Below are 15255 nucleotides of genomic sequence, written 5' to 3'. Positions count from 1 at the left end.
TTCTTAAGCGGGGCTTGGAGTGGTTGAGAGTACACTTTGTGGGTCCCAGCAGGTTCCTCATGAGTGGATTGTACACAAGAGTGTGTTTCTTCCTTGACAGTCACTTCATCAATGTTCACAAGACAGGCCTTTGTCTCCTACGTCTTAGCGACCATGGTAAATTAGCTGCCGACAGATGGCTGCTGTCTCGTTGCCAAGCTGTCCGCCACAACAATTTGCCAGTACGGAAGCCCGTCAGGATTTATTTGTGTGTTGATATCCTTCTATTTTTTTTTTTTTGCGTGCTTAATGAATTCCATGGACAGCACGAGGGAGCCTCTGCTTCTTGTCTTTGCTGTCTAACCGTCCAGCCAGCTGTCAGGTGTGCACAGTGTTGGATTGTCGCGCTCTGGCGTGCAGATGTCCGCCTGTTGTCGTCCTGCCAGCCAGCGGGTCTTTTGGAGAGCAAAGTGGAGGGGAGGACAGCCCGGAGATTGGCGAGGCCACGAGGTGGGCTCTGCTGGGAGTGGAGTATGGCGGAGGCATGTTTGGCTTCCAAAGGTGTCCAAGGATTGTTGTTTCCACGATCTGAATCCCCAAGTCTAATAAGTTTGTGTTCTTCATCACACACACGGAGTCCATCTACGAGTGTTGCGAACCCGATCGGGATGATGTCATGCACAGCTGCTGCCAGGCTGACAGACAGTTTCCGCACCACAACATGGGGCCCTATGGTCCGCCTGTCAGGCCGACTGACGGCTGAATGACACCAATGAGAGCCAGCCGTCCCTCCGCCTTGGAGCGAGGCACTGAGTGACAGCCAGTAAGCAGCCAGAAAGGCCGTCCCTCAACCCGTGAGTAATCTCTTTTAACTTTTCTCTCAGCTCGTTCTCTTCCTGACACCCCTTTCTTCTGTCTCTCTTTGCCTCCGCCTTGTCTTCTCACCCTCTTTTCAACCTTTATGTCTTTGGGGACTGTTCTCCTTGCTAAAAAGTCTTACTCCTGATTTTTGAATAGAAAAACCTGACAATGTTAACAAAACGTTGGTAAGTAAGTAAACTGGACAGACAGGGAGATATGTAGGTTGGTAGTAAGTAAGCTGGACAGACAGGGAGATATGTAGGTTGGTAGAATGGTCGACAGATAGGTCACAGTAAAGTAGGTAGGTAGGATAGAGTTGGTAGGACTGTTAGGTAAGTAGGCAGTCATTTGAGACAGTAAGTTAGGTAATATGGACAGTAAGGTTGGTAGACAGGCATGTAGCAAACACATTAAGGTAGGACAGACAATAGCGTTGGTAAATAACGTTGGTGAGTAAGTAAGCTGGACAGACAGTAGGTAGGTAGGTAGGTAGGATAGAGGTGGGTTGGTAGGACTGTTAGGTAAGTAGGCAGACATTTGAGACAGGAAGTTAAGTAATATGGACAGTAAGGTAGGATGGATAGTAAGGTAGGTAGATGGGGTAATTACTTTTGGTTGTATGCAGGTAGGGCAGACAATAGCGTTGGTAAGTAACTAAGCTGTACAGACAGGTAGGTACGTAGGTTGGTAGAATGGTCGACAGGTAGGTCACAGTAAAGTAGGTAGGTAGGATAGAGGTAGGTTGGTAGGACTTTCAGGTAAGTAGACAGGCATTTGAGACAGCAAGTTAGGTAATGCGGACAGTAAGGTAGGTAAACATGCATGTAGCAAACACTTTAAGGTAGGTACAGTAGGTCAGGAAGGCAGACAGTAAGGTAGGTAGGATGGATAGTAGTAGGTAGATGGGATAATTAGTTTTGGTTGTAAGCAGGTAGGACAGACAATAACGTTGGTAAGTAGGTAAGCTGGACAGACAGGTAGGTACGTAGGTTGGTAGAATGGTCGACAGGTAGGTCACAGTAAAGTAGGTAGGTAGGATAGAGGTAGGTTGGTAGGACTGCCAGGTAAGTAGACAGGCATTTGAGACAGCAAGTTAGGTAATATGGACCGTAAGGTTGGTAAACATGCATGTAGCAAACACTTTAAGGTAGGTACAGTAGGTCAGGAAGGCAGACAGTAAGGTAGGTAGGATGGATAGTAGTAGGTAGATGGGATAATTAGTTTTGGTTGTAAGCAGGTAGGACAGACAGTAACGTTGGTAAGTAGGTAAGCTGGACAGACAGGTAGGTACGTAGGTTGGTAGAATGGTCGACAGGTAGGTCACAGTAAAGTAGGTAGGTAGGATAGAGGTAGGTTGGTAGGACTGCCAGGTAAGTAGACAGGCATTTGAGACAGCAAGTTAGGTAATATGGACCGTAAGGTTGGTAAACATGCATGTAGCAAACATCTTAAGGTAGGTACAGTAGGTCAGGAAGGCAGACAGTAAGGTAGGTAGGATGGATAGTAGTAGGTAGATGGGATAATTAGTTTTGGTTGTAAGCAGGTAGGACAGACAATAATGTTGGTAAGTAGGTAAGCTGGACAGACAGGTAGGTACGTAGGTTGGTAGAATGGTCGACAGGTAAGTCACAGTAAAGTAGGTAGGTAGGATAGAGGTAGGTTGGTAGGACTGTCAGGTAAGTAGACAGGCATTTGAGACAGCAAGTTAGGTAATACGGACAGTAAGGTAGGTAAACATGCATGTAGCAAACACTTTAAGGTAGGTACAGTAGGTCAGGAAGGCAGACAGTAAGGTAGTTAGGATGGATAGTAGTAGGTAGATGGGATACTTAGTTTTGGTTGTAAGCAGGTAGGACAGACAATAACGTTGGTAAGTAACTAAGCTGGACAGACAGGTTGGTACGTAAGTTGGTAGAATGGTCGACAGGTAAGTCACAGTAAAGTAGGTAGGTAGGATAGAGGTAGGTTGGTAGGACTGCCAGGTAAGTAGACAGGCATTTGAGACAGCAAGTTAGGTAATATGGACCGTAAGGTTGGTAAACATGCATGTAGCAAACATCTTAAGGTAGGTACAGTAGGTCAGGAAGGCAGACAGTAAGGTAGGTAGGATGGATAGTAGTAGGTAGATGGGACAATTAGTTTTGGTTGTAAGCAGGTAGGACAGACAATAACGTTGGTAAGTAGGTAAGCTGGACAGACAGGTAGGTACGTAGGTTGGTCGAATGGTCGACAGGTAGTTCACAGTAAAGTAGGTAGGTAGGATAGAGGTAGGTTGGTAGGACTGCGAGGTAAGTAGACAGGCATTTGAGACAGCAAGTTAGGTAATATGGACAGTAAGGTTGGTAAACATACATGCAGCAAACACTAAGGTAGGTACAGTAGGTCAGGAAGGCAGACAGTAAGGTAGGTAGGATGGATAGTAGTAGGTAGATGGGATACTTAGTTTTGGTTGTAAGCAGGTAGGACAGACAATAACGTTGGTAAGTAACTAAGCTGGACAGACAGGTAGGTACGTAGGTTGGTAGAATGGTCGACATGTAGGTCACAGTAAAGTAGGTAGGTAGGATAGAGGTAGGTTGGTAGGACTGCCAGGTAAGTAGACAGGCATTTGAGACAGCAAGTTAGGTAATATGGACCGTAAGGTTGGTAAACATGCATGTAGCAAACATCTTAAGGTAGGTACAGTAGGTCAGGAAGGCAGACAGTAAGGTAGGTAGGATGGATAGTAGTAGGTAGATGGGATACTTTGTTTTGGTTGTAAGCAGGTAGGACAGACAATAACGTTGGTAAGTAACTAAGCTGGACAGACAGGTAGGTACGTAGGTTGGTAGAATGGTCGACAGGTAAGTCACAGTAAAGTAGGTAGGTAGGATAGAGGTAGGTTGGTAGGACTTTCAGGTAAGTAGACAGACATTTGAGACAGCAAGTTAGGTAATATGGACCGTAAGGTTGGTAGACAGGCATGTAGCAAACACTTTAAGATAGGTACAGTAGGTCAGGAAGGCAGAGAGTAAGGTAGGTAGGATAGAGTTAGGTTGGTAAACAGCTATATGAACAGTAGGTAGGTAGGACAGACAATAAGGTAGGTCGGCAGGAAAGACAGGTAGGCTAGGTAGAGTAGACAATAATTAGTTGGTAGAAGTTAGGTGGGTAAGTAGGCAGGACATGAGTTAGTTAGAACATCTAACAAGGTCGGTAGAGTAGTCAGGACCTGGACCTGGCAAAGAAGAATGATTCATTTTGTGACGTTTCTGAGAAGTCCTTGGTCCAGCAGCCGTGTAGGAACCCGAGTGCATTGTTGACAGATCTCCTTGGACTCTCTGTTCCAGCCCTCGCTCTGTGCCCCCAGTCCCACCACACAGCCCACCCAAGTGCCTTTGGGCCTGGCACAATGCCCCGAGGGCCCACACATTCAGACCCCGCGTCCCAGAACTCTTTGCACCCACTGACCCCCTCACCCCTTGACCCACTGTCTCACGCCCCCTACACGCCTTCATGTGCCACCTCCACCAACTATCCCACTGCCAACAAAGACTTGGTTTGTCTGCATCGCGCCTCGGATTTGCCTTATCTTGTGTGATGACTGTATTATGATGATAGTATATATGATAGTATATATCTGTATCATGAATCAATTTAAGTGGACCCCGACTTAAACAAGTTGAAAAACTTATTCGGGTGTTACCATTTAGTGGTCAATTGTACGGAATATGTACTTCACTGTGCAACCTACTAATAAAAGTCTCAATCAAAAAAAAAAAAAGGTTTTAGTCTTAAATGAAATTCGACCATAACTCTGCCAACAATTTTATCAAACCTTCTTATCTCACTTTTTGTCCCTCACGTCCTTTCAGTTCACCTTCATTGTCACACTCGCCACGCAAGTTCATCTCCATCTTGTCCAACTCTCACGTGTGAGTCTTTGGCTGTCTCCTTCTTTGTTGTGTGTCTCCTTCTTTGTTGTCTGTCTCATTCTCTGTTGTGTGTCTCCTTCTTTAATGTGTCTCTCCTTCTCTGTTGTGTCTCCTTCCTTGTTGTGTGTCTCCTTCTCTGTTGTGTGTCTCCTTCTTTGATGTGTCTCTCCTTCTCTGTTGTGTGTCTCCTTCTTTGATGTGTCTCTCCTTCTTTAATGTGTCTCTCCTTCTTTGAAGCGTGTCTCCTTCTTTGAAGCGTGTCTCCTTCTCTGTTGTGTCTCCTTCTTTGATATGTCTCTCCTTCTTCGATGTGTGTCTTCTCTGTTGTGTGTCTCCTTCTCTGTTGTGTGTCTCCTTCTTTGATGTCTCTCCTTCTTTGATGTGTGTCTTCTCTGTTGTGTGTCTCCTCTGTTGTGTGTCTCTTTTGTTGTGTGTCTCCTTCTCTGTTGTGTGTCTCCTTCTCTGTTGTGTGTCTCCTTCTTTGATATGTGTCTCCTTCTTTGATGTGTGTCTTCTCTGTTGTGTGTCTCCTTTGACATGTCTCTCCTTCTTTGATGTGTGTCTCCTTCTCTGCTGTGTGTCTCCTTTGATAAGTGTCTCCTTCTTTGATGTGTGTCTTCTCTGTTGTGTGTCTCTTTCTTTGATATGTCTCTCCTTTGATGTGTGTCTCCTTCTGTGTTTTGTCTCCTTCTTTGTTGTCTGTCTCCTTCTCTGTTGTGTGTCTCCTTCTCTGTTGTGTGTCTCCTTCACTGTTGTGTGTCTCCTTCACTGTTGTGTGTCTCCTTCTCTGTTGTGTGTCCCTTTCTTTGATGTGTGTCTTCTTCTCTGTTGTGTGTCTCCTTCTCTGTTGTGTGTCTCTCCTTTGTTTTGTGTCTCTCCTTCACTGTTGTGTGTCTCCTTCTCTGTTGTGTGTCTCTTTCACTGTTGTGTGTCTCCTTCACTGTTGTGTGTCTCATTCTTTGTTGTGTGTCTCCTTCTTTGATGTGTGTCTCCTTCTCTGTTGTGTGTCTCCTTTGGTGTGTCTCTCCTTCTTTTTTGTGTCTCTCCTTCTTTGTTGTGCGTCTCCTTCTCTATTGTGTGTCTCCTTCTTTGTGTGTGTCTCCTTCTCTGTTGTGTGTCTCCTTCACTGTTGTGTGTCTCCTTTTCTGTTGTGTGTCTCCTTCTCTGTTGTGTGTCTCCTTCACTGTTGTGTGTCTCCTTCACTGTTGTGTGTCTCCTTCACTGTTGTGTGTCTCCTCCTCTGTTCTGTGTCTTCTTCTCTGTTGTGTGTCTCCTTTTTTCTTGTGTGTCTACTTCTTTATTATGTGTCTCCTTCTCTGTTGTGTGTCTCTTTCTTTGATGTGTGTCTTCTTCTCTGTTGTGTGTCTCTCCTTCACTGTTGTGTGTCTCTCCTTCACTGTTGTGTGTGTCTCCTTCTCTGTTGTGTGTCTCCTTCACTGTTGTGTGTCTCCTTCTTTGTTGTGTGTCTCCTTCTCTGTTGTGTGTCTCCTTCTCTGTTGTGTGTCTCCTTCGTTGATATGTGTCTCCTTCTTTGATGTGTGTCTTCTCTGTTGTGTGTCTCTTTCTTTGATATGTCTCTCCTTCTTTGATGTGTGTCTCCTTCTGTGTTGTGTCTCCTTCTTTGATGTGTGTCTCCTTCTCTGTTGTGTGTCTCCTTCTTTGATAAGTATCTCCTTCTTTGATGTGTGTCTTCTCTGTTGTGTCTCTCCTTCTTTGTTGTGCGTCTCCTTCTCTATTGTGTGTCTCCTTCTTTGTGTGTGTCTCCTTCTCTGTTGTGTGTCTCCTTCACTGTTGTGTGTCTCCTTCACTGTTGTGTGTCTCCTTCTCTGTTGTGTGTCTCCTTCACTGTTGTGTGTCTCCTTCTTTGTTGTGTGTCTTCTTCTTTGTTGTGTGTCTCCTCCTCTGTTGTGTGTCTTCTTCTCTGTTGTGTGTCTCCTTTTTTCTTGTGTGTCTACTTCTTTATTATGTGTCTCTTTCTCTGTTGTGTGTCTCTTTCTTTGATGTGTGTCTTCTTCTCTATTGTGTGTCTCTCCTTCACTGTTGTGTGTCTCTCCTTCACTGTTGTGTGTGTCTCCTTCTCTGTTGTGTGTCTCCTTCACTGTTGTGTGTCTCCTTCTTTGTTGTGTGTCTCCTTCTCTGTTGTGTGTCTCCTTCTCTGTTGTGTGTCTCCTTCTGTGTTGTGTCTCCTTCTTTGATGCGTGTCTCCTTCTCTGTTGTGTGTCTCCTTCTTTGATAAGTTCCTCCTTCTTTGATGTGTGTCTTCTCTGTTGTGTGTCTCCTTCTTTGATATGTCTCTCCTTTGATGTGTGTCTCCTTCTGTGTTGTGTCTCCTTCTCTGTTGTGTGTCTCTTTCTTTGATGTGTGTCTTCTTCTCTGTTGTGTGTCTCCTTCTCTGTTGTGTGTCTCTCCTTCTTTGTTTTGTGTCTCTCCTTCACTGTTGTGTGTCTCCTTCTCTGTTGTGTGTCTCCTTCACTGTTGTGTGTCTCATTCTTTGTTGTGTGTCTCATTCTTTGTTGTGTGTCTCCTTCTTTGATGTGTGTCTCCTTCTCTGTTGTGTGTCTCCTTCTCTGTTGTTCATCTCCTTTGGTGTGTCTCTCCTTCTTTTTTGTGTCTCTCTTTCTTTTTTGTGTCTCTCCTTCTCTATTGTGTGTCTCCTTCTTTGATGCGTGTCTCCTTCTCTGTTGTGTGTCTCCTTCTTTGATAAGTTCCTCCTTCTTTGATGTGTGTCTTCTCTGTTGTGTGTCTCCTTCTTTGATATGTCTCTCCTTTGATGTGTGTCTCCTTCTGTGTTGTGTCTCCTTCTCTGTTGTGTGTCTCTTTCTTTGATGTGTGTCTTCTTCTCTGTTGTGTGTCTCCTTCTCTGTTGTGTGTCTCTCCTTCTTTGTTTTGTGTCTCTCCTTCACTGTTGTGTGTCTCCTTCTCTGTTGTGTGTCTCCTTCTCTGTTGTGTGTCTCCTTCACTGTTGTGTGTCTCATTCTTTGTTGTGTGTCTCATTCTTTGTTGTGTGTCTCCTTCTTTGATGTGTGTCTCCTTCTCTGTTGTGTGTCTCCTTCTTTTTTGTGTCTCTCTTTCTTTTTTGTGTCTCTCCTTCTCTATTGTGTGTCTCCTTCTTTGTGTGTGTCTCCTTCTCTATTGTGTGTCTCCTTCTTTGTGTGTGTCTCCTTCTCTGTTGTGTGTCTCCTTCACTGTTGTGTGTCTCCTTCTTTGATGTGTGTCTTCTCTGTTGTGTGTCTCCTTCTTTGATATGTCTCTCCTTCTTTGATGTGTGTCTCCTTCTGTGTTGTGTCTCCTTCTTTGATGCGTGTCTCCTTCTCTGTTGTGTGTCTCCTTCTTTGATAAGTTCCTCCTTCTTTGATGTGTGTCTTCTCTGTTGTGTGTCTCCTTCTTTGATATGTCTCTCCTTTGATGTGTGTCTCCTTCTGTGTTGTGTCTCCTTCTTTGTTGTCTGTCTCCTTCTCTGTTGTGTGTCTCCTTCACTGTTGTGTGTCTCCTTCACTGTTGTGTGTCTCCTCTGTTGTGTGTCTCCTTCTTTGTTGTGGGTCTCCTTCTCTGTTGTGTGTCTCCTTCACTGTTGTGTGTCTCCTTCTCTGTTGTGTGTCTCCTTTGATATGTCTCCTTCTTTAATGTGTGTCTTCTTCTCTGTCGTGTGTCTCCTTCTTTGATATGTCTCTCCTTCTTTAATGTGTCTCTCCTTCTTTGAAGTGTGTCTCCTTCTCTGTTGTGTCTCCTTCTTTGATGTGTGTTTTCTGTTGTGTGTCTCCTTCTCTGTTGTGTGTCTCCTTCTTTGATGTGTGTCTCCTTCTCTGTTGTGTGTGTCTCCTTCTTTGATAAGTGTCTCCTCTGTTGTGTGTCTCCTTCTTTGATATGTCTCTCCTTCTTTGATGTGTGTCTCCTTCTGCGTTGTCTCCTTCTTTGATGTGTGTATCCTTCTCTGTTGTGTGTCTCATTCTCTGTTGTGTGTCTCATTCTTTGATTTGTGTCTTCTCCGTTGTGTGTCTCCTTCTCTGTTGTGTGTCTCTTTCTTTGATGTGTGTCTTCTTCTCTGTTGTGTGTCTCCTTCTCTGTTGTGTGTCTCTCCTTCTTTGTTTTGTGTCTCTCCTTCACTGTTGTGTGTCTCCTTCTCTGTTGTGTGTGTCCTTCTCTGTTGTGTGTCTCCTTCACTGTTGTGTGTCTCATTCTTTGTTGTGTGTCTCATTCTTTGATGTGTGTCTCCTTCTCTGTTGTGTGTCTCCTTCTCTGTTGTTCGTCTCCTTTGGTGTGTCTCTCCTTCTTTTTTGTGTCTCTCTTTCTTTTTTGTGTCTCTCCTTCTCTATTGTGTGTCTCCTTCTTTGTGTGTGTCTCCTTCTCTGTTGTGTGTCTCCTTCACTGTTGTGTGTCTCCTTTTCTGTTGTGTGTCTCCTTTTCTGTTGTGTGTCTCCTTCTCTGTTGTGTGTCTCCTTCTCTGTTGTTCGTCTCCTTTGGTGTGTCTCTCCTTCTTTTTTGTGTCTCTCCTTCTTTCTTGTGTGTCTCCTTCTCTATTGTGTGTCTCCTTCTTTGTGTGTGTCTCCTTCTCTGTTGTGTGTCTCCTTCACTGTTGTGTGTCTCCTTTTCTGTTGTGTGTCTCCTTCTCTGTTGTGTGTCTCCTTCACTGTTGTGTGTCTCCTTCACTGTTGTGTGTCTCCTTCTTTGTTGTGTGTCTTCTTCTTTGTTGTGTGTCTCCTCCTCTGTTGTGTGTCTTCTTCTCTGTTGTGTGTCTCCTTCTCTGTTGTGTGCCTCCTTCTTTCTTGTGTGTCTACTTCTTTATTATGTGTCTCCTTCTCTATTGTGTGTCTCCTTCTTTGTGTGTGTCTCCTTCACTGTTGTGTGTCTCCTTCACTGTTGTGTGTCTCCTTTTCTGTTGTGTGTCTCCTTCTCTGTTGTGTGTCTCCTTCACTGTTGTGTGTCTCCTTCACTGTTGTGTGTCTCCTTTTCTGTTGTGTGTCTCCTTCACTGTTGTGTGTCTCCTTCACTGTTGTGTGTCTCCTTCTTTGTTGTGTGTCTTCTTCTCTGTTGTGTGTCTCCTTCTCTGTTGTGTGCCTCCTTCTCTGTTGTGTGCCTCCTTCTTTGTTATGTGTCTACTTCTTTATTATGTGTCTCCTTCTCTGTTGTGTGTCTCCTTCTCTGTTGCGTGTCTTCTTCTCTGCTGTGTGTCTCCTTCTTTGCTGTGTGTCTCCTTCGCTGTGTTGCGTCTCCTTCTCTGTTGTGTGTCTCCTTCTTTGTTGTGTGTCTCCTTCTTTGTTGTGTGTCTCCTTCTCTGTTGTGTGCCTCCTTCTTTCTTGTGTGTCTACTTCTTTATTATGTGTCTCCTTCTCTGTTGTGTCTCCTTCTCTGTTGCGTGTCTTCTTCTCTGCTGTGTGTCTCCTTCTTTGCTGTGTGTCTCCTTCGCTGTGTTGCGTCTCCTTCTCTGTTGTGTGTCTCCTTCTCTGTTGTGTGTCTCCTCCTTGGTTGTGTGTCTGTGTGTGCCATGTGAGAAACTCTCAAGGGCCTTTGTTGGGAGCCGACTCACTTCCATGGTGTGACTGACAGCACTTCAAAAGGGTTCTCTTCATTGCGGGGGCCAGTCAAGGCATGAAGGAATGTGTGTGTGTGTGTGTGTGTGTGTGTGTGTGTGTGTGTGTGTGTGTGTGTGTGTGTGTTTGGGGGGGATTGGGTGTGGGTGAGACTCCACTCAGCGTGGGCATTTACACACACAGGCCACACTATTAGGAACACTTGCGCAGTCAAACACTGTTGATTACAGTACAGGTGTACACACAGTGCAGCCACAGATGCTAATCAAGTAAAAGTAGTGTTACTTTAGAGTTGTGCTTCTTAAATATTTTCTCTTACGCTCCAGGATACCAAAACATTTTGGACAATTCCATGCTCCCAACCTTGTGGGAACAGTTTGGAGCGGGGCCCCTTCCTCTTCCAACATGACAACATGGTCCATAAAGACATGGATGACAGAGTCTGGTGTGGATGAACTTGACTGGCCTGCACAGAGTCCTGACCTGCACCCTTTGGGATGAATTAGAACAAAGACTGAGAGCCAGGCCTTCTCCAACAACATCAATGCGCTTTTGGAAGAATGGTGGAAAATTGCTGTAAACACAACTCTGCAACCTTGTGGACAGCCTTCCCAGAAGAGTTGAAGCTGTAATAGCTGCAAAAGGTGGACTGACGTCATATTGAACCCTATGGGTTAGGAATGGGATGGCACTTCAAGTTCATATGTGAGTCAAGGCAGGTGGCCAATTACTTTTGGCAATATAGTGTATATAAAAAAATGTGTTTCTTCTAAAATTGGGCGGGTGTGGCTTAAACACCTGCACAGTACGTACAGGTAGAAAGTCTCCAAGCGTATTAGAAAGTATACAGTAACAAATGTGTCCGCATCGTGCAATTTATCGCAAATTAATTATTGTGGCCACTTGGTGTCGGAACAATTTTAAAACTAAAAACTAAAAATTACCACTCCAGTTCAACTTAAAGACAGCATAAGTTCATTCCATGTAATACAAACAATAATAATTTTTCATACCTTCTAATGTTAATTTCACTTGATTTTTTTTCGTGCTGTTATAGCACCAGTTCAATATCAGCCAATACTCAAGGCTCCAAAATCGGTATCGGAAGTGAAAACGTTTTATTGGGACATCCTTAAAAAATATTTTGGTAATGCAACAGTGCAATTGTGTGCGAGTGCATTGGGGCAATTTAGTCTGACTCAAAAGGATACGGGCCGATTGACGCAACTATGGTGTCGGTCACATGAGTCTACTCTACACCAATGTTCCCTCTAAGGTGCGCGCCTGTGCAATTGCGCAGTGATGCGTTTACAGCAACACAAAAAGTCGGACAACTCCAACACCACACATAAAGTGTCATTCCAGGTCGTTACACTATGATTTACCAATCAAATGTGTGCTTATTCTAGTGTCATTTATTAGGAATTGTAGATTCCTAATGAAGCCTTCAGCTTGACGCTCCTCTTCGTTTTGTATAGTTTACTTAATAATTCAAAAAACGTAAAACAATAACGACATGGGAACAAATGAATGGCAAAATGAAGCGAGTTTGTTACGGTAAAAAAGAGTTCGAAAAAGCAAGAGTGAGGTTAAAAAACTGTGTGGCTCAATTCCCCCGCACCTGACTGCCATTACCCATAATACCTTGTGTCCAAAAACCAACCTACCACACAGATCCTTCCGCCATAGATGCAATCAAACAGTTACGTCATCAAATTATTTAGACAAATATAATAATTACAAATAAAGTGTACTTTATAATTATTCTAAGCATGTAATATATACATTTTCATATTATTTAAATAAAGTAAATAGTCCCATTTTGGCTGAATAAACATAAAGCACCTTCCATAAAATGTAAATTAACTTAAACAGCATTTAGGCTCCTACAGGAATCTTAATTTATAAATATTAATCATGAAATGCTGTTAGTATATTAAATAAATACTAATAAAAATATATTTTTTACAAACAGGAAGTTGCAGGAATGTACACATGATCCCCTGCTTACATCTCATTGTGCAACATGTGGATGTTTTAATGGGAACTAAATGCAATGTCTGAAAGGGGCACAAATTATTTCCAAAGCAGGACCTCCACCCAGACAAACAATACGAGTACACAGTTCATGAAAAACAATATTTGTTGTTATTGTCATTGTAAGCGGGCCTAAACACTTATATTAGAAATGGAAATGACTGCTGTCATTTGATTATAATAATAAGAGAATGTTTGTCTATCTGTGTTGGCCCTGCGATGAGGTGGGGACTTGTCCAGGGTGTAGCCCGCCTTCCGCCCGAATGCAGCTGAGATAGGCTCCAGCACCCCCCGCGACCCCGAAAGGGACAAGCGGTAGAAAATGGATGGATGGATGGAGATGGAACTTGTTATTTAGTCAGGTTTGGGACAGGTGTGCTGCTGGTGTAGCCACGGTGTGCACGTCTGATGTTGCTCACATGGGCTCCACTGAATGCTCAGGGAGTTTTTGCGTATGAAAAATTAGAGGGAACATTGGCCTCCACACATGAATAGTTTCAACCCCTGAAATATTCGGCATGCATCCAGGAAATGTTTGTGTTCCTGCATGCATGTACACTCCAGCGTCCTCCCATTGATCATTTTTCTTGTCGCTCTGATGTTTATCTCGCTGACAAGGACAAATAAACCCGGCAGAGTCAATCTCGGCGAGGCAATCAGCGCTGAGCCTCCTCCGATCCTGCCAGACTGTTTATTTATCCTCCATGTTTCCTTTCAAGCCCCCCCCCCCCAACACTCAGATGTCACTTGGTCTTATATTTGAGTTGGTTTGCAGGAGGAAGCTCTTATTGGAAACGCATTACTTCCCCTTTAGTCGCTGGACGCTAGCTAAAGTTGAACCAGACCTCATCATTCCACGTGAGCCGCCGCAGCCAAAAACCAGATTTGAGTCACGAAGAACGATAAGATCGACGGCTCTTTGGAATGGAAAACCGGATTTTCGACATGAAAGGTTTTGGCTGCAATCTGGGGGCGGTGGTCATGTGATCATGGCTTTGGCATTTGTAAAGATTTGAAGATTGTTTTCTTCCATTTGAATATCCATTTTCTACAGCTTGTCCCTCTCGGGGGCCTGTCCCGGAAGGCGGGCTACACCCTGGACGAGTGGCCCCTTTGAATATGTCAGCTGTAAAATACAAGTTGAGATCAAATAAAAATAAATACACACAGCGTCGGACAAAGTTATGGTCAAGTTTCACTTTTGCATCTCATAGCTCATAACTGTGGTGCGTTCAAGGAACCTAACACGGAAGCAGCACTACTTTTTTAAAGACAAGGAGAGGCTTGACTCCCACAGAATGAGGTGATAAAAGGCAGGTCAAAAATGAATAAACCTATTTGTGGCAGCATCGAAGAAGTTACGTTTAGGTTTCTCCTTCATAGCTCATAACTGTGGTGCGTTCAAGTAACCAAACACAGAGGCGTCACTACTTTTTAAAGAGCTCAACCCCCACAAGATGAAGTGATAGAAGAAAGGTAAAACAATAACAAATATATTTGTGGAAGCATCAGACTGAGTTATGTATATGTTTCAATTCTGTAGCTCATAGCTCGTAACTGTGGTGCGTTCAAGGACACGAACACAGAAGAATCACTACTTTTTAAAGACAAGGAGAATCTCAACACCCAAAAGATGAAGTGATAGAAGAAAGGTAAAACAATAACAAATATATTTGTGGAAGCATCAGACAATGTTATGTATACGTTTCAGTTTTGTATCTCATAGCTCATAACTGTGGTGCGTTCAAGGAACCCAACACTACTTTTTAAAGACAAGGAGAATCTCAACCCCCACAAGATGAAGTGATAGAAGAGAGGAAAAACAATAACAAATATATTTGTGGAAACATCAGACAAAGTTATATCTATGTTTCAATTTTGTATCTCATAACTGTGGTGCGTTCCAGGAACCTAACACTACTTTTTAAAGATGAGGAGAATCTCAACCCCAGCAAGATAAAGTGATAGAAAAAATGTAAAACAATAACAAATCTATTTGTGGAAGCATCAGACAAAGTTATATCAATGTTTCAATTATGTATCAGCTCACAACTGTGGTGCGTTCAAGGAACCTAACACTACTTTTTAAAGACAAGGAGAATCTCAACCCCCACAAGATTAAGTGATAGAAAAAAGGTAAAACAATAACAAATATATTTGTGGAAGCATCAGACAAAGTAATGTATATGTTTAAATTTTGTATTTCATACCTCATAACTGTGGTGCGTTCAAGGAACCTGACACAATTTTTTTAAGACTAGGAGAATCTCAACCCACACAAGATGAAGTGATAGAAGAAAGGTAAAACAATAACAAATATATTTGTGGAAGCAACAGACAAAGTAATGTATATGTTTACATTTTGTATCTCATAGCTCATAACTGTGGTGCGTTCAAGGAACCTAACACTACTTTTTAAAGACAAGGGGAATCTCAACAACCAAAAAATGAAGTGATAGAAGAAAGGTAAAACAATAACAAATATATTTGTGGAAACATCAGACAAAGTTATATCTATGTTTAAATTTTGTATCTCATAGCTCATAACTGTGGTGCGTTCAAGGAACCTAATCATACTTTTTAAAGACAAGGAGAATCTCAACCCCAACAAGATGAAGTGATAGAAGAAAGGTAAAACAACCACAAATATATTTGTGGAAGCATCAGACAAAGTCATGTATACGTTTCAGTTGTGTATTTCATAGCTTATAACTGTGGTGCGTTCAAGGAACCTGACACAATTTTTTTAAGACTAGGAGAATCTCAAACCCCACAAGATGAAGTGATAGAAGAAAGGTAAAACAATAACAAATATATTTGTGGAAGCATCAGACAAAGTTATGTATATGTTTCAATTTTGTATCTCATAGCTCATAACTGTGGTGCGTTCAAGGAACCTGACACAACTTTTTAAAGACAAGGACAATCTCAACAGC

The sequence above is a fragment of the Entelurus aequoreus genome, linkage group LG20 (genome assembly GCF_033978785.1).
Source record: "Entelurus aequoreus isolate RoL-2023_Sb linkage group LG20, RoL_Eaeq_v1.1, whole genome shotgun sequence".
Lineage (NCBI taxonomy): Eukaryota > Metazoa > Chordata > Actinopteri > Syngnathiformes > Syngnathidae > Entelurus > Entelurus aequoreus.
The sequence above is the reverse complement of the archived record's forward strand: the minus strand, read 5'-3'. Positions refer to the sequence as shown.